General features: G+C 41.8%; 1 protein-coding gene across 1 annotated transcript in view; it reads right to left on the minus strand.

The window, feature by feature from the left end:
- LOC139480443 (probable 3',5'-cyclic phosphodiesterase pde-5) overlaps nucleotides 1-16,168 on the minus strand; it is a 108,713-nt gene extending 92,545 nt beyond the window's left edge. The window contains exon 1 of the mRNA XM_071263519.1: nucleotides 15,925-16,168. The gene's annotated coding sequence lies outside the window, so the exon portion shown is untranslated. The remainder of the gene's footprint in view (nucleotides 1-15,924) is intronic.
- Between the last annotated feature and the right edge of the window lie 2,991 nt (nucleotides 16,169-19,159).

Consider the following 19,159-nt stretch of genomic DNA (forward strand, 5'->3'; position numbering starts at 1 on the left):
CATGGTGGATATTCTGTGGAGTGGTGTGTTGTGGGGCTCCCAAAATCATTTGCCAGCTTTCAGAGAAAATAATCGCATGTTTTCAAGCAGTAACTGAAATAATTACGTGTTTCGAAAACTTCTGTCCTGCACCCCACTCCCACTCTAACAGAAAGAAAAGACAAGAAACGAAAGACACCCCAAACACCCCTCTCCCCTACCCCTACACTGAGAGCATTTAATTACGGCCACAGTGTTTCATTGGCAACAGAAACATCATAACAGGTGTTGAATATTAAAAATGTAAATACTGTAAACTACGGTTATAACGAACATACTTATAACGAACTGACGGATATAACGAACTAACTTTTTAGTCTCGACTATTTGCTGTAGTTATGCTGTATATATGCTTATAACGAACTACGTTTATAACGAACTAAAAATAGTATCTATAGAGTTCGTTATAACCGTAGTTTACTGTAGTCCTCGTGTACACAATAAACCTATTGTCAAGACAGATCCGAGTACATTGAAACCGTTTTAACATGTACAGTAAACCATAAAGTCAGCGCGAAAAGTTTCATTCCTATCCAAACTACTGTAAACTCTTTTTAGGAATGTAAACAATCGGGCATTTCATCATTTATTTAAAGAGCACAATTGCTAGGCGGAGTTTAGAGCCAAAGCCTTTTTAAAAAACACAAGATGATAATTAAGAACACTTGTAGTTATATCTGAGATCTGTCTCTCTCGGCTACGAATCATGTTGTTTGAAGCTAACTCAAAGGTAATTTACTAAAGAATTGATTTCCCTTCGTAGGGTTGTACGATTAATTATATTCGTTCTGATCCGATGTCGATATTAGTTATGATTTGCTTCATACGTAACTAATTCAACACGTAACTCACACTTACCAAGACACATACATCAAAATATTGATAAAAAACAAATGACACATGTACAGTGCAATCCGATTTCACATGATGTGGTTGGTTGGTTGGTTTGATGTTTTACGTCGCACTCATCAATATTCCAGCTATATGACGGCGGTATGTAAATAATCGAGTCTGGACCAGACAATCCTGTGGTTGAGATCATGAGCATCGATCCACGCAATTAGGATCGATGACATGCTTCAGCCAAGTCAGCGAGCCTGACCGCCGATCCTGTTCGTCACCTCTTACGACAAGCATAGACACCTTTTACGGCAAGCATGGGTTGCTGAAGACCTATTCTACCCCGGATCTTCACGGGTCTCACATGATATGAAGTATATTAGTACTCCCGGTGAAACGTAAGCACACGTATGCCGTTCAACATTTTAGCTTGTGTGAAGTGTTTTAATGTGTAAAAATACGGATAACTTAAGGGATCGCTGCAATTTACGACATCAGCCTGCACCGATTTGTGCAATTAAGATGACTGTTCTTGAAATATTCATATCTCCGACACCACGTGACCGAAATAGCGCAAGGTTACACGCGACATATCTGTATGAAACTGATCCATTAGTCTGGAGAGAGCAGTCAGTGGCAGTTTGTGTTCATTTAATACAACTGATTTAACCTGTGTAGGCTTTAACGATTAATAAAACTCGTTTTGCTCCGATGTCGATATTAGTGATGAGGACTATTTACTTTCTACTTAACTTCTTGATCGCGTAATTACCGACAATGTAACACATTACCAAGACACATATATCAAAATATTGATAAAAATCAAATGAATGTAAATATCTACTCACGTGACTGATCGTTACGATGCAGAATAATCCGATATCACGTGTTGTGAGGTATATTATTACAGCTTAAGTTACGAACTGTTCTCCCGTAAACGTATCCCGCGACAAGACGTGTTCGACATGCCAGTTGGTATTTGTATGTTTACAGAATCCACGCGTGGTTACTGTTCCAATGCAATGTCAAGCATTCAAATAATGTAGTAGCAACGTGTCTACAAATTGATCAGAATCTGGACATAGTCGCCACAACGGTTATAAAACTCCTATCGCAACATCACAGAAACGGTTAATGGATGTCGTAAACCGTCGTAAATACTGACAGGCGTTCTCGAATGAATGTCGTAAAAATCTTCAGAACAAATGACGTCAGTACTTTCATTAACGATAAGGTAGATTTGTTCTCCGTAACGAGTTCGTGATCGGAAAATCGATGTTTGGTGTAGGACCCACACCATCTCCCCAGAAATGGTAAGGTAACTGGACGATAGGCTAACGATTTGCGTCTTTGTTTTATCGGAAGACCAGGTGAAACGTAAGCACACACTTGACCTTAAACATTTAAATCTGTGTAAATCTTATTATGTGCGACAAAATCGAAACAACTTAATTGATCGCTGGAATGTACGACATCGGCACTGCACAGCCAGCAACGAATTGTTTATAAAGATGAAAGTTCTTGAAAATATTTATATTTCAGACACCACGTGACCAAAGTATGGTAAGGTTGCACGTGAATTATCTGTATAAGTGTTGTCTGTATCAACAGATACATTAGCCTGGCGAGAGCAGACAGTAGCAGTTTGTGTTCAATAACTAATTTATAAAATCAATAACACTACTGTTTACCGGTCTTAACCTGAAATGTACGTTTAGGTGAGAGAACAATGTTCACTGGGCGTACTGAGTGTTCTGAAATATGTACACCCCCTCCAAAAATATGATACATATATTTTCTCTCTCATTTTCAAAAAATAAATAAATAAATAAATAAATAAATAAATAAATAAATGATCTACCCCAAACAAACATATATTTTCTCTCTCATTTTCAATAAATAAATAAATAAATAATCTGCCTCTAACAAACAACCCAGCCATCCCACTAAACCCCAAATCAAACTTTCAACTTCTCAAAGACTATACTCTCTGCCAAAGTTCCCACAATGAAACTGACATAAAAGTCTGATTTTCAGTGATCCTTTGATATAACTGCCACTGCCACTGCCCAATGAAATCTGTTCAGTCGGCTAAACGAGACGGGTTATTCTCCGGCGTTGATGTTTAATATTTACAAGCCCGGTAGTGTTAATGTCCAATAAGCAAATGCGAAGTAGTGTGTCAATTGATTGTGTATACGAACAATATATACCGCAGAGCCCGACAATAATGAAACCACTTCCAGAACGTGGTAATTTACATTATTATTTGATTGCGATGGTAATATTAATGGAAATCCTTCTAACGCCTCACATAAAGGTGGGGCTATTTACTCCCCAGTAATCGACCGTGGTGACAACGTCAGTGATCATGCCTGTCTATTGTGTGAATTATTGCGTTTGATAAGCCTCTTATCGTTATTATTGTTATCGTTATGCCTGCCCAGGGGTTGCGCTTTTAGATCCAACGAAATGTTTCTGTTCGCTATGTCTACAATGTTAGGACAAAACATTTTTTAAACAAAAAACATTTTTACAAATTTAAAACAAAAAGAAGAAAAACCCTTTGAGTAGCTTCCAATGTGTGGCTGGTGCGCACATTGCTTAGTCTAGTGGTTGAAGCGTTGGCTCACCATGGCGCAGATTCGGGTTTGATTCAATTCAGTTACAATGAGTAAAACTGCTCTTGACCAGTGCTCCCAGCCGAGTTTTCGTTGTCGTTTTCGTTTGTTGTTTAACGCAGCATTCGGCAATACTCCAGCTATATGACTGCTGTTTGTAAATAATCGAGTCTGGAGATACGATGACATGCATGAACCAAGTCAGCGAGCCTGACCACCCGGTTCCGTTAGTCGCCACTTACGACAAGCATTGGTTGCTGAAGACTGGTGTGTATAGCACTTGGAATTTGATATATAGCAAATGACGAGAGAGCAAGGCTGATAGACCTCATTAATACTACTGTAGCCATGACTTTTTTTATACTCTTTCGAAAGCTACATGTACATATACTACATGTAGCTTTCGAAAGAGTATAAAAAGTCATATACTACATAGCTACATATCCAAGATTACTGCACTTATATAGCGCGCGCGCCTGTGTGTGTGTGTGGGCGGATGCTCTACCACTGGACCACGGAGGCTGCCCAGGACCCCTAAAGCATACAGGGACACAATAATATTATATTTAGTTATTTCTTCATCATTACTGAATTTGAATCATACAGAATGAGGTTTTGATCACAATAATGGAATGGTGCGATATTGCGCCATTTTCAGTCTAGATAATGGATGCAGAATTATGAATTATGAGGCCATATAGCCACGCCCTTTAAGTAGATGGGTAAACAGTAGCCACGCCCTTTAACTAGATGGGTAAACAGTAACTACGTACTTTAACTAGATGGGTCAATAGTAACTACGTACTTTAACTAGATGGGTCAACAGTAACTACGTACTTTAACTTGATGTCAATCTAGCGTCTTTCATGATTTTCATAGTCCAATATCGTCAATAGAAGAGGGCAGTTTTCAAATAATGATCAAAATTGTGGGGCTTCCTTTATGAAATATGAAATAATTGCTTATATATGCTGATTATTTTAAAGTTGTCGGGTACAAAAAACACTAACACTTTCAAATAAATCAATCTGTCCGGGACTGTTTGTCAGGGAAACAAATTGCATGAAGTATGATCCTTGCCCTTCCATCATCCGTTCTAACAAACATGTCCGTGGTAAACCATCACGTCCTTCCGGAACTATCAGGATTAGCGGAAACAGACAAATAACAACGAATGATTTGAGTATTTGTTTGTTGCACTCAGTAATATTCCAGCTATATGACGGCGTCTGTAAATAATCGAGTCTGGACCAAACAATCCAGTGATTTGCAGCATGAGCATCGATCCACGCAATTGGGATACGGTGACATGCATGAACCAAGTCAGCGAGCCTGACCAACCGATCCCGTTAGTTGTCTTACGACAAGCATAGTCGCCTTTTACGACTAGCATGGGTTGCTGAAGACCTATTCTACCCCGGGATCTTCACGGGTGCTCTCATATTTGAACCTATAAATTGACCACAAATTGCATTTGACATGAAATGAAATATATGAAATGAATGACACATGCTGGGTTGGCCGCGGTGGAGTCCAGATGTCAGTAATTTGTAGCTGAGTGAGTGAGTGAGTGAGTCAACGCCTCTTTAGTATTCCAGTTATATCAGGTCGTGTCAGCTTCATATGGAAGGAAAGTGATACAGGTCTTAAACATTTACAACTTTGGTGAAAACCACAATCACGGGTATGGTGTTGACAAACCTACATTCATAACCAGCGAGAACCGGGATTCGAACCCACGATCGTTGGTTTCTGGCGTGCCCAAGGGACACAAATCGGCACAGCGAAAATCTTTTCGAAATCGAACTCAACGGCGAATCAAATCGCAGCAAATTTTCATCAGGCTACTGGAGTACGAGTTACGGGTCAGAAGATTAGAAATAGTCTACATTCAGCTCATCTCCATGCTCGACGGCCGCCCCCTACAAATCGTCACATTGCCAACAGACGTCAATGGCGTACACAACGTCGAAACCGGGGTATCGTCGCTGGTCACGTGTCATGTTTTCAAGTTCCGATTCACTTTGCGCTTCCTTGATAGGCGTGGCTGTGTCTGGCGACGTCGAAAAGAACGTCAAGCCAATGTCAACCTCATGACAAATTTGGTGGTGGATCGGTTATGGTGTGGGGTGGCATCACTATCACTGAACTTGGTCAGGTGGTTCTAGAGGAGTGGGAAAGACTCCCTCAAATCGTCGAGTGAATGAATGTTTGATATATCGTGGCGGTATTACGCACTACTGATCCAAAAACGTCAACATAGAGATTGCCATCTTACCCTTGTCGTCCTTCAAGATCGTTGGCGGTCATATCATCCACTGTCACAGTTCATTACCGCTTGTAATGTGTTCGGAGTTTGTTCATTATTATCATACAACTATTAGAAAAAAACAAATATGTTTTACAATTTCGAAAAGTTGCGTGTAGAGGAGGGAAGGGCGCTGAGCTCAGGATGAGCCTAACGAGACAAAATCACAAAAACCCTCTTTGCTGCATTTTTTATATTGATCTGTATATTAGAATAATAATAATAATAATAATAATAATAATAATAATAATATGCAACTTATATCGCGCATCACTCTATAAACAATGCATGATCGAAACGCACAAGTGTACAAAGTTAATCTTGAAAGGCCATCAGGAACAGAGGGGTGTTTAGGGGGACTTTAAGAGTCAAAAGTTTGGAGACTGGTTATTCCATTCCGTGGCGGCGGCGAAAGGGAAAGGCCGCTGGCTATAGTTCACGGTCTGGGTTGAGGGAAATGTCCTGCATTAACCAACTATCTCACTCATGAATAACTATTTAAATACGGTTATCAAAACAATGTATAAGGTGCTACGGTTCTTTGAATGTTGGCCATAGATTTAACAGCTCTAACCTATACTTTACTGTCGTGGTATAAGCTGGATACATGCCTTGGGATTAAACAACAATCACTCGCCAGAGTATACAATCTAGAAATGCGGTCGCGGTTCGAAATCAAACATTAAGATCACTTTAACATTGTAGTGCGCTGTGTATTTGTACCCCGACATGGCTGATGTCACGGCGTTTGTGTTGGACCACGTGGTCAGATTTAACCAGACGTCAGAAACTACACAGTAATATATTTCCAGAGTATATGAACCACTCAGAGAATACCGCCACATAATACCGCCCGCACTGGCTGTCAATGCCGCCCTGATGTTGAGATGATTGAGGTAGATTTAAGAGTAAAAACATCTATTGTCCGCCATTGTCCGCCATTATCCGGTCAGTGCAGGTCACTCGGTGCCAGGCGTGAGTAAAGTACAGTTCCAGGGTATTGTTAATGTGCTTTGATAGATGTAAGGGGTTATTCGTTCTGAATCGACGTGCGCAGTTCTCTTGACGCTTTCAAACAGTAATTGGTAATCGAATATGACGTCACGAGTCATTAGTATACACTGTTGAATTATTAGGCTGAAAAAGGAAAGTTTCGGCTTTAAATCGAATGAGTCAGTCATTCTTACCTCCAATACCAAAAAAAATGTTTCAAAATAGCGTATGCTATCAACCATTATTTTACTTCACTGAGCTTCCATTGCTCGCATACTCACTCACTCATTCACCCACCCACCCACCCACTCACCCACTCACTCACCCACCGACTCACCGGAGCATCACTATAGAAATGTGGTCGCGCTTCCAATGCTAACCTTAAGTTCACTCTAACCTTGCAGGGAGCTGGCGAAGAAGGTGTGTACCACGGATCTTGCAAGAAAATAACCCGTTTCAAAGATCGTCGCAATTGTTTATTGATATTTCTTGCATAGCGTATTATTATTGTTCAATTATATTGAACGTCGCTCGTGGCGATTCCGGTTCAGAACAGGCCGCTTTGAATTCATGATCTGCCGTCATAGTATTCAGTCGGTATGTACGACGTATCAGAATCGATTATTTTAAAGGCCGCCATGAGGTATGTGCATATGCGGCGTTTAACAACACTCATTCTGATTGTTGTTTCATTTTTTGTGTCTTTTGTTTAACGCCGCACTCAGCAATATTCCAGCTATATGACGGCGGTCTGTACATAATCGAGTCCGGACCAGACGATCCAGTGATGGACATCATGAGCCTCGATCCACGCAATTGGGACACGATGACATGCATCAACCAAGTCAACGAGCCTGACCACCCGATCCCGTTAGTCGCCTCTTACGACAAGCATGGTCGCCTTTTACGGTAAGCATGGGTTGCTGAAGACCTATTCTACCCCGGATCTTCACGGGTCTGTTGTTTAGTAAATCTAATACATGTGTCAACGCTTTGGCAAATAATTTGCCTTTCTCACAGAATATAACCGGTTCTGATATATCCGTATCATGTTTCGAAAAGCTAGATCCCCAGACAAATCAAGGTATATTAAATACATGCCATTGAAAACCATTACAGCAATCAATTCAAAATACACAAACAAAACTACATTTGCCTGTTTGGGGTGGGGTTGGGTTGGGTTGGGTGAGTGAGTTATATCACGGCGTGTCAGCTTAATGTGGGTGGAAAGCCCTAAGTGATACAAGTCTCACCCGTTTACCACTTCGGTGAGCACGGGTATGATGGTGCTGACAAACCTAGAAACATAATCGGGGCGAACCGAAATTCAAACCCACAATCATAGGTTTCTGGCGTGCCCAAGGGACGCAACTCTGCACAGCGAATCACGGCGCCATAGATGACTGGGACACCTGTGCCCCCGGGTTGGGTGAGAGTAGGGTAGGGGGTGGGGTGGAGGACAGTATATCAGTACTAGCACGACGTGTCAGCTAAATGTGGCAGGAGAGCGACGTTGACAATGATATTGCTTTAAAAATGTTTATAGCGGTAAAACAACATTCAGTCATGCATATAGACCATACACGAACTGAGGTTTGTCAGCACAATACCCGTGCTCGTGGATTCCCCCACGGTGGTAAACGTCTGAGACTTTCCTTCCACACCAAGCTGACACGCCGTGCTATAACTGAACTACTAACGGCGTCAAACACCACTCACTCACTCACTCACTCGCTCACATACAGTGAAAAGGACTGTGTACATCAGACCTAAGAATGCCCGCTCCCGAGTGTGCAGTGGAAGTAGCATGTATGTAAGTGAACACCTTGCCTGAAGTAATGGGTTAATACAAAAAGCGGAACGAGGCGTCTGGCGAGCGACGATTGTAGACGATTATGTAGTGATTGTTAACCCAAACTAGTTCATGTACAGGTATTCAATTTCCATATATAAGAAATAAAACACATACTTTGTTATTTACACTTTGTTAATATAAATTTATATACCTTGTCGAGTTCCTCATATAAATGTGTTTTCCTTCCTCACACAAATCTGGCTTTGCGTTTCTTTCTTCTTTTTTTGAAGAGTATAATAAACGTATACATCATCATTTTATTATATTTTGTCACTGTAGTACAAGTAAATCTTGTCATTGATGTCATATAAGCAGTATATATTTGGGATTACAGTGTAGTGTGATTACAGTGTATACAGTGTGTGTGTATATATATATATATATATATATATATATATATATATATATATATATATATATATATATATATATATATATATGTATGTATGTATGTATGTATGTATGTATGTATGTATATATATAGATAGATAGATAGATATTAACAATATATATGTGTATATATATATATACATACACACACACACACACACACATACACACACACACACTGTAATCAAAATGAATATTTGACAGCTCATATGACATCAATGACAAGATTTACTTGTACTACAGTGACAAAATATAATAAATGATGATTTATACGTTTATTATAGTCTTCAAAAAAAGAAGAAGAAAGAAACGCAAAGCCAGATTTGTGTGAGGAAGGAAAACACATTTATACGAGGAACTCTACAAGGTATTGAGCCAAAATGCTGTGGAGAGAGCACTTGTTGGTTGTAGTCATCTCAGTTATCGGTAGATATGAAAAGTCCAAGGTGAAGGTCAGCTACCATTAATAACGCGTATGTCCCCCGTTGGATAGCGGCCTGCAACGTGAAAGACAACTGCTGTAACGTGTGGGGTTGTGGTTGATGTCGGCGTAGCCGTCTATCCAATTCATCCCACAGGTGCTCTATCGGGTTCAAATCCGGGGATCTGGAGGGCCAGGGTAGAACATCAACGTTGTTCTTGTGTAGACAGGCCCAAGTGATCCGTGATGTATGGTAGGAGAATTTCGTTGATGTATCGTTGAGCCGTAAGATTGCCCTGAATATGGACCAAACCTGTCCTGCCATGATGATAGATAATCGCCCACATCATAACGCTACCCTAACCAAACCTGTCCACTTCCTGTACGCAGTTTCCGGCGTAACGTTCTCACCGACGTCTGAAGGCCGGTGCTCTTCCATCCCCTCGACTGAGGAGAAATCGTGATTCGTTGCTGAGCCAGACATCTCTCAATCTGAGTTGAGGCCATACCCTGTGTTGACGACACTAATGCAGTCGTTGTTGAGGATGTTGGCGACTCAATATGACACGTCGAACAGGACGTCTTGCTCGTAGACCTGCTGCTCTTAAACGGTTTCGTAAGGTTTCGTCGGATATTCTGCGCAGTTCGGGTATTTGGGATGCGGTTGACGTGGCTGTGGTCATCGTTTCACGTAGGTGGCGCAGTCGGATGTAGAGATCTTGGGCGGGGGTGGTTACTCTTGGTCGTCCTGACCTTGGCCCATGCTGTTGAATCCGATCCCATAGCCTTGTGATGGTGCTGTGTGCTACATTGAAAACCCTGGCTACAGCTGATCGGGATTCCCCTTCCTGCAAGCGGCCTATGACGTTGTTTCTTTGCACTTCTGTTAAACTTGGCATATTGTTGAACTGTCACTGTTCGATTGATGCAGATTTCAGGCAATCAAAACCCCTGCACTTTATTACCGTTCATAATGCTGCTGCACGTGCAGTACGTGCAGTCCATGGCCCTTTTGTTAGTGCATTGGGTGTGTTTTCCGAATCGTACGTGTTTCCCGACTAATGGTTTGCATGTCCTTGTTGTGATCATTTTGATCCTGGAGATTTGTCCCTGACACTATAACACATTAAACCTATTCATTTTGCACCTCTTACCTCTTTGTCAGCTAATTTTGCTTTATGACCAAAAATATCCGTATTGCGTTTCTTGTTTTGAAGAGAATATTAAGTCTCGAATAATGCTAAACCCGATCCTGAAATACAGTATAAAACGTTTGAGGTTTCAATTGCACAAACTATATCATGAAAAGTCTACATATAACGGGGCGGTCGGGTAGCATTGTGGTTAAAGCGTTCGCTCGTCACGCCGAAGACCCGGGTTCGATTCCCGACATGGGTACAATGTGTGAAGCCCATTTCTGGTGTCCCCCGTCGTGATATTGCTGGTATATTGCTTGAAGCGGAGTAAAACCACTCACTCACTCACTCACTCACTCTTCATATAACAGTAAAACGAAAGTTATACTGCCTATGTCATTGATTCTAACAGTTTTCATGGCGAGGACGAATGTAAATATTTACATACTCTGAACCAAAGCACCGGTCCGTGCACGCAGATGGGAGGATTTATTCAGGTACGCATGACATGACGAGTTGTGTGTTTGACAAACACCGTTTCATTTGCAGGAAGTAGTTTTTCTTCTGGCAGATTGACGCAACTTATATGGTATGGCTGTGTTAACCAAGAGTGATGGTAAGTTTTCACGAATATTGATTCTGCATTATCCGTTAAGCAGAACATTGCACTGTTTGTCAGTGGGTTGTGGGCGATAAGAATTTAATTGTCAGCCGTGGGTGGTGATCAATGAAGTATGTGCATATGTAAGCATGTGTTTATGAATCCCTATCAAATAGTTATGATACCAGGTGTTCGCGAAAAGGTGCGAGAATCCAGCCCTACCGGTGGCACCAGTCACAAACACATGCAAAGGCAAATCAAGTATTCATCTTTACAAATACAGGAACATAATGTACAAGTCAAATCTTACATCTTCCTCCGACAATACATAGAAGTCGAATAGAAGGGAATATAGTCGTACCATTAAGATCACTTTGTGGAACGAGACCCAGACATTGTAATTAGTGCTTTGTGTGAAATTCATGTTCGTTATGTAATTAGAATGATCATTAATCATTGCTATACATGATAAAGTCTGTGCTTAAACAGACCAAGCTTGGTAGGTGTTCAACTTTGTCCCAATAATTAGCTCCATACCACAAAGAACTCCCCAACCAATACCATGTACTCATATTGTATAACCGGTCAATAACCTGCTAAACACTGCTACCTGAGACACCTGCTGTCCGATTAATTGGTACATTCAACCTTGGCTTGACCACCGGTCAAAACGCCCAATCAGGTATACTGTCTATATTTCTGACTCAGAAACAACAAATAACAAGGCAAATAACTACGGTACGGAACAATGCATTGATTTTCACAGTTAGCGTCGGGTGTGGACGGTGTGATGCATGCTGCGGGGTGTGGCAGTCTGCTTCCCGCGTCTTCCTCGTCACTCCAGCCTTAATTTGACGCGAGTGACTAGTATTCCGAAAGAGTTAGAAGTCGCCATCTTGTCGCCAGGAATACGAAAAAAATCATATTTTTTAAGTACACATTACTGTACCCTTGCACTAATAATGAGATAAGTACCCGTTGCAGTATGTTCTTCTGTGACGGAGGGAATATATGACGCCGGCAACAACAGCGAGGAATGTTGCATCAGTATTTACTTTATATTTCCACGAGACGTGGTATGATAGAATATAATTGTTTGTTGGAAGAAACCACTATGATTGTCGAAAGAGACCACTATGCTTGTTGTAAGAGACCACTATGATTGTCGTAAGAGACCACTATGCTTGTCGTAAGAGACCACTATGCTTGTTGTAAGAGACCACTATTTTTGTCGGAAGAGACCACTATGATTGTCGTAAGAGACCCCGATGCTTGTTGTAAGAGACCACTATGCTTGTTGTAAGAGATCAATATGCTTGTTGGAAGAGACCACTATGTTTGTTGGAAGAGACCACTATGATTGTCGTAAGAGACCACTATGCTTGTTGGAAGAGACCACTATGATTGTCGTAAGAGACCACTATGCTTGTTGTAAGAGATCAATATGCTTGTTGTAAGAGATCAATATGCTTGTTGGAAGAGACCACTATGATTGTTGTAAGAGACCACTATGTTTGTTGGAAGAGACCACTATGATTGTCGTAAGAGACCACTATGCTTGTTGTAAGAGACCACTATGCTTGTTGTAAGAGACCACTATGTTTGTTGGAAGAGACCACTATGCTTGTTGGAAGAGACCACTATGTTTGTCGTAAGAGACCACAGAGGATCGGGTGATTACAATGTGAGACGTGAATGCTTGTGTCTGCAAGCATGCAGCTATGGTCGTTAGGTGAGGCTCTGTGCCTTGTTCATTGCGTGTCATCGTACCCCAGGATATGGATCGTTGCTCATAATATCAATCACTGGATTTTGAAGTACAGATTCGATTATTTACAGGTCGAAGACATATAGCTGGAATAAGTTTAGCGTTAAAGGGATATTCCACCTAAAACATCAAATTGATATGTTATATATTTGAGCTTTTCCATGAGCCCTTTACGTCCTTTAAGCTTGTGCACATGAAGCCATTTCTTTTAAGAAACTACCCAATATTGATTAATAAAGGATAACTTTAGCTGGTCTTGCTCTCGTTGAGTGTATCACATACAGTTCATAGAGTATTTTCGTGTAGCATGATTTATGTGCAAAAGAAAGGTTAAGTGTACTAGGCAGTGATCTTTTCCTCCTAATCGATCTGATACATGGGCAAATGCATGTTGAACAGGTAAGAAGAATGAGGGTGCATATGCATGATTGGATTCTTCGACATACAGGTCCAAATCAATACTAGGTAATCTGGTGCTTACTGGAACATGTACCTATGACCTTCTCGCGGGACATGATACCCCTTGAAACAATGACGAATGCAGAGAGTAAAACATAGAGGGGAATGTCAACACACTCTATCATTGTGACCCGGTTTGTGATAATAATAATAATAATAATAATAATAATAATAATAATAATAATAATGATAATAATAATAATAAAAAAAAGAAAAGAAAAAAGAAAGAAGAAGATAATAATGATAATGATCATGATGATAATGATGGTGTTACTACTACTAATACTACTACTACTACTACTACTACTAATCTTGGTTTTGACACAGAGGTCCATCCATGGTACGACCCGTAATATGTAGAGGGCGTCATGGAAAATGATAAATACAAAATCCTTTGGAATAGGCCCGTATGCAGCCTCAGCCGTACTAAGGCCAACAAACCTGATCTTGTCCTTTTTCATAAATCCAATGAAATCATTTATATCATTGAATTTTCTGTCCCCTCTGACACTAATGTGATTGACAAGATTGAGGAAAACCATGGCAAATATGCGGACCTCGCTTTCGAAATGTCACGATTGCATCCCAAGTACCAAGTTGGCTCCCCATTGTTCTCGGTGCCTTAGATTTGGTACCTCCCAATCTGTTGACTGACATTGGGAGAGTACCCGGGTTTGCTACCAGGAATACAGCCCTCCTGACAATCTGGGTAATACAGAATGCTGCAGTGTTGGGGAGTCTCCACATTTTCCGAAAAGTTCTGGGTGGGTTTGACTTCCCATTCGCTGTCTGGGCTGCGTGTAGAGGAGGTAAGGGCCCTGAGCTGATGATGAACCTAACCAGTCTGACAGTGCCAGGATCACCCAAACCCTCTTTGCTGCATTTTTTATCATAATATGGGCTGCGTGTAGAGGAGGCAAGGGCCCCGAGCTGATGGTGAGCCTAACCAGTCTGACAGTGCCAGGATCACCCAAACCCTCCTTGATGCATTTTTTATCATAATATGTAAATGATAATTATGATGATGATTGTCTTGTGGTTTTGACACAGAGATCCATCCATGGTACATATCAAATCGGCCCAGACTCAGTTTTTCAAGGAGAGGCTATCTGAACGACCTCTGCATCGAGTATATATGCAGCGTGTTGAGAAGGTCAGCAACCCTGCAGAAACGTTAGCTTGGATGAGGTCGGCTGGCCTGAAAAGTGAAACACAAGGTTTCCTGTTTGCTGCTCAGGACCAGTCACTTCCCACTCGAAACCGTCAATGTGTGATTTCGCATCAGTATGTAAATTTGAAATGTAGATTATATAATGAATTTAATGAGACTGTACAACAAATTGTCAGTGGATGCCCAGCTATGGCATAAACACAGTATCTTAAGCGACATGATGTAGTGGCTTGAACATATTATTAACGTCTTCGCAATGCTTGTCGTTCTGACGCAGAGGTCATGGAAAATGATAGATACCCGGAGTTATGCAAGTCTTAGACGTGTACGACCATGGTGCAGCTCACGAGCACGGGAATGGTGCTGACAAACCTAGAAACATTATCAGGGCAGGCAGCTCTAGGAGTCGAACACGGCCGTCAGTTTCTTGCATTGAATACATGACCGGGGGTGGGGTTGGCGGGCCAAAATGATACTGGTCATAAACGTTTGTTGCTTTAATGACATCAATGGGCATGGAGTGATGCTGACAGATAAAGGATCTTAATAAGCAGTGGTAATCCAGGATGCGGAACTAGCATCAGTAGGTGATGGGCGAATTTAAGACCACTGGTCATCTGCCATATTCTAACATCGCAACTCACACCACCCATGACAGTAGTTCCACATAGTAATGAAAGTTGCTGCTGATATGTGAAGTCTACGCTGAAGTACATAGTTCAAAATGCTGTGTAGAGGTGTTCGCAGCCGTGGTCTAGTGGATAGACCGTGTGCCGGGAGAGCGGAAGGTCAGGGGCTCGATGCACTAGTCTTGACAAAGACGATAAAAGATGGTACTTGTTGTTACCCTGACTGGCGCTCAGCGTTAAGGGGATAGAACAAGGTCTGGTCGGCTCGCTGTCATTATACTGTGTCTGAGTTGGGTATTTATTTAAAAAGCAATGTACCTCAGTGGGTTAACTCTATAAAACCGCTATAAAGTCCAGACTAGCATGTCGACACACACACACACACACACACACACACACACACACACACACACACACACACACACACACACACACACACACACACACACACAGATATATAATTGGTAAAATCATAAAGGTAAACTATGTTGGAATTTAAAATGTGAAAACGTTCTTTAACTGGAGCTACAATGCCGACAAAGGATCTGACCCCCTCATATACAAATAGACGTATAAAGTATTGACATAAACGTGTAATACTTATGTCACATTTATGTTTAAATCGCATCCAAATTCAGCTCGAGCATAAAATGCGTAAAAGTTGTTAATTCAACAAGCATCACTGCCACTTACCTCATTCCTGCAGAGTGAAGTGACGAAGGTAGCTCACATCCTGCTGTTGATGAATTGGTCCTCAACACACGTAAATAACATGAAAACAGTCGCGTACAAACACAATCTACCACTACGCTGTTTATCTTTGCGGGATAAAACTGAAAAACCTCGCCCTAAAACTCGCTCTCACGTGACGTCATAGCGGGGATGCATGTCCACGACGGAGTTATGTGAATAGTAGAAAGAGAGAGATAATAGTATTTGGATGAAATGGACGCCAATGAACTAGCAGCTGTCGCTCACGCCTCTCCAACTATACTTCATCATCTAATTCGCGTCAAAATATTCCCTAGCAACCAAACGCTCTCCGTGGCATCTTTGCAAGAGAGGTTGTGATTGGTCCAAGCTGCTAATGAGTATAGATCATTGATGGCGCATATCTGCCAGCGGTGGTATAACCAGGACAATACAGCGGGGTCTATATTCACCTGGTGGACGGGCCAGCGGGATATTATTCAAGGACGTATTATGACAGCAAACGTTCTATCGATTTATCACAGTGCATTGTGATTTGACATACGGCTGGTGAATGGGGAACCTATTAAGAGGCGACAGTCTTTCGGCAACAGTTAGAATCATTTGACTCAGAGCAATTAGAATGAGCGGGTAGATTACTGGAGCGTTTATATACACTCACATACACAAATACACCAATACACACATACAGACACAGGCAGGTAGGCAGACACACACATACACATAGCCACACGCACACGCACGCATACACACACACGTTCCTATTTCATATAACATTTAAACACTAGAAACGCGCGGGTATATTGCTAGAGCTAGAGCGAGCACACACACGCGCGCGCACACACACACACACACACACATAAAGCATAAAAAACACTAAAAACGAGAGGGTAGATTACTAGAGCCGTTCCTGCACACTCACAGACGCACAGACGCACAAACACACAGACACACACAAAGCAGAAATAGACGCATGCCCACACACATAGCCATACAAACGCAAACACACGCATCCACATACACACACGCGCGCGAAGACACACACTCACACACATAGCCATACACAGCACACACACACACGGACACACACACACACACACACACACACACACACACACACACACACACACACACACACACACACACACACATATTTGTACTTATTCAAACATACACTGAACAAGTTGTAAAACGTACCGCGTAATGTGAAATCTGAATCAATGTTAATGGCTGCTCTGCGTCCTTTATGTCTATTTACTCCTGGATGACTGTCGACAGCACTTTACTGTGTCGATGTATTGAGTTTTGGACATTATTCATTTAATTAGGTCAGTACATTCAAATACTACCAGCATCCAAAAGATGAAAGGAGGGAAAAAGAATTCCCAGCTGATCAAACAAGTAACACACTTTCATCAATAGTCAGGTCAAGGCACTGGGGGGGAATAAGAAGGTACCCGGCACTTTGGGCACAGTCAATAGCAGCGGAGGGTTTCATACGTTAGACGTGTCAAGACCTTTGGACCTTTCGTGAGAGGGAGGGTTTGGTTTACTATTTTATTTCAGTTATTTCACGCTGGGTGACCTCGATGTGTGCGGAAAACGAAACGAAAGAGGTAGTTTGTGAAACCAACGAGTAAGGATCATAATTGGGATAAATCTGTGATCCTGGCACGGCTAAGGGAAGCAACCATGAGCAGCGACCGCTGGACCATCCATGCCTCCTCTGTTTATATAGTGCCCCTTTACAATCATGCATGTGTCTGGTCTTATAACTTTTAACGGGGGCACGGGTGGCGGTGTCGTCTAAGGCGCGCCAATTCGCTGTGCAGACTTGCGTCCATTGGGCACGCCAGAGACTTATGATTGTGGGTTCGAATCCTGGTTCACTCCGATTATGTTTCTTGGTTTGTCATCATCATACCGGGCTCGTGGGAAACACCAAAATGGATAACGTCTGATACCTGCATCACTTAGGGCTTCCTCCTACATCAACTGAAACGCCGTGATATAACTGAAATACTTTTCCAAGCAGCGTTAAACCCACCCCGCTATATTTTAATGCCCGATTGGAAGAGTGAGTGAGCGGCACTTGAACATTTCAGTAATCATCAGGCCATTGACGTTTCCTACGGACATGCGAAGACAAACCAAAGGTCATAACCATGGAGAACCCGAGACTGAACTAGGCGGAATTGTTAAATAGTTGCAAATATTGTCCATAGACGTTCGTGTATTCCCCGTGGCGGTCGGGTAGCCTTGTGGTTAAAGCATTCGCTCGTCACGCCGAAGGCCCGGGTTCGATTCCCGACATGGGTACAATGTGAGAAGCCCATTTCTGATAAGCCGTGATATTGCTGGAATATTGCTAAAAGCGGCGTAAAACCATACTCAGTCAGTCAGTGGTGTATTCTCCCCCGAAACGCCTGAAAACTGGCAATTCTTGTTTGTGTCTTTGGCGAATATCATGATATAGGGTACAGTAAGATAAAAATGACAAAAAAATATGCTCATATATCTGAAAAGCAATATACAAATAAGGTATTCAAGTACAAATATAAATCAAGTCATTCAGGATGTTACAGACACATATCTTCATGTATCACATATTGGCTGGTTTTGAAAAGGGTTTAAAGGCCAGTCGATGGAAATGTATAGATACGCCTATTGGAAATCCCATAGACTGTAAGTTAAAGCGTTTCGACCAGTCCAGACAAGCAGCTCTACTCTATTAGTTTTGAAACTATATCTCTGTTAGAACGGCTACGTTCATGGGTATATTTATGCTGTAAGGATGTAAGCCAGAGGTCAATCAGTCAACTCCAGATACATGGTACGTTTTTGTAATAATAACAGTATGGCATATTTTGTACTGGGTACTGGGGATCCTGGGTTAGACAGGGCCCAGCAACCTATGCTGGTCGTAAGAGGCGACCAAATGGATCGAGTGGTTAGGCTCGGGGACTTGGTTGTACCTTCTTCGTACCCGACAGCGTAAATCGTTGCTCACAATATCAATCACTTGATTGCCCGCACCAGACTAGATTATTTACAGACCGTCGTCGAATAGCTGGAGTGCGGCGTTAAACAACAAACAAACGACGTGAGTTTCCATTATTTAACACCGTGATAGGAGTGGAGCTACCGTGGACTCTAAAATGGTGCCCATTAAGCAGATCGGGACGACTATCGACCGTGATATTATCTCTGTGCTAAT

The sequence above is a fragment of the Haliotis cracherodii genome, unplaced genomic scaffold, assembly GCF_022045235.1.
Source record: "Haliotis cracherodii isolate W230 unplaced genomic scaffold, xgHalCrac1.p SCAF_4, whole genome shotgun sequence".
NCBI lineage: Eukaryota > Metazoa > Mollusca > Gastropoda > Lepetellida > Haliotidae > Haliotis > Haliotis cracherodii.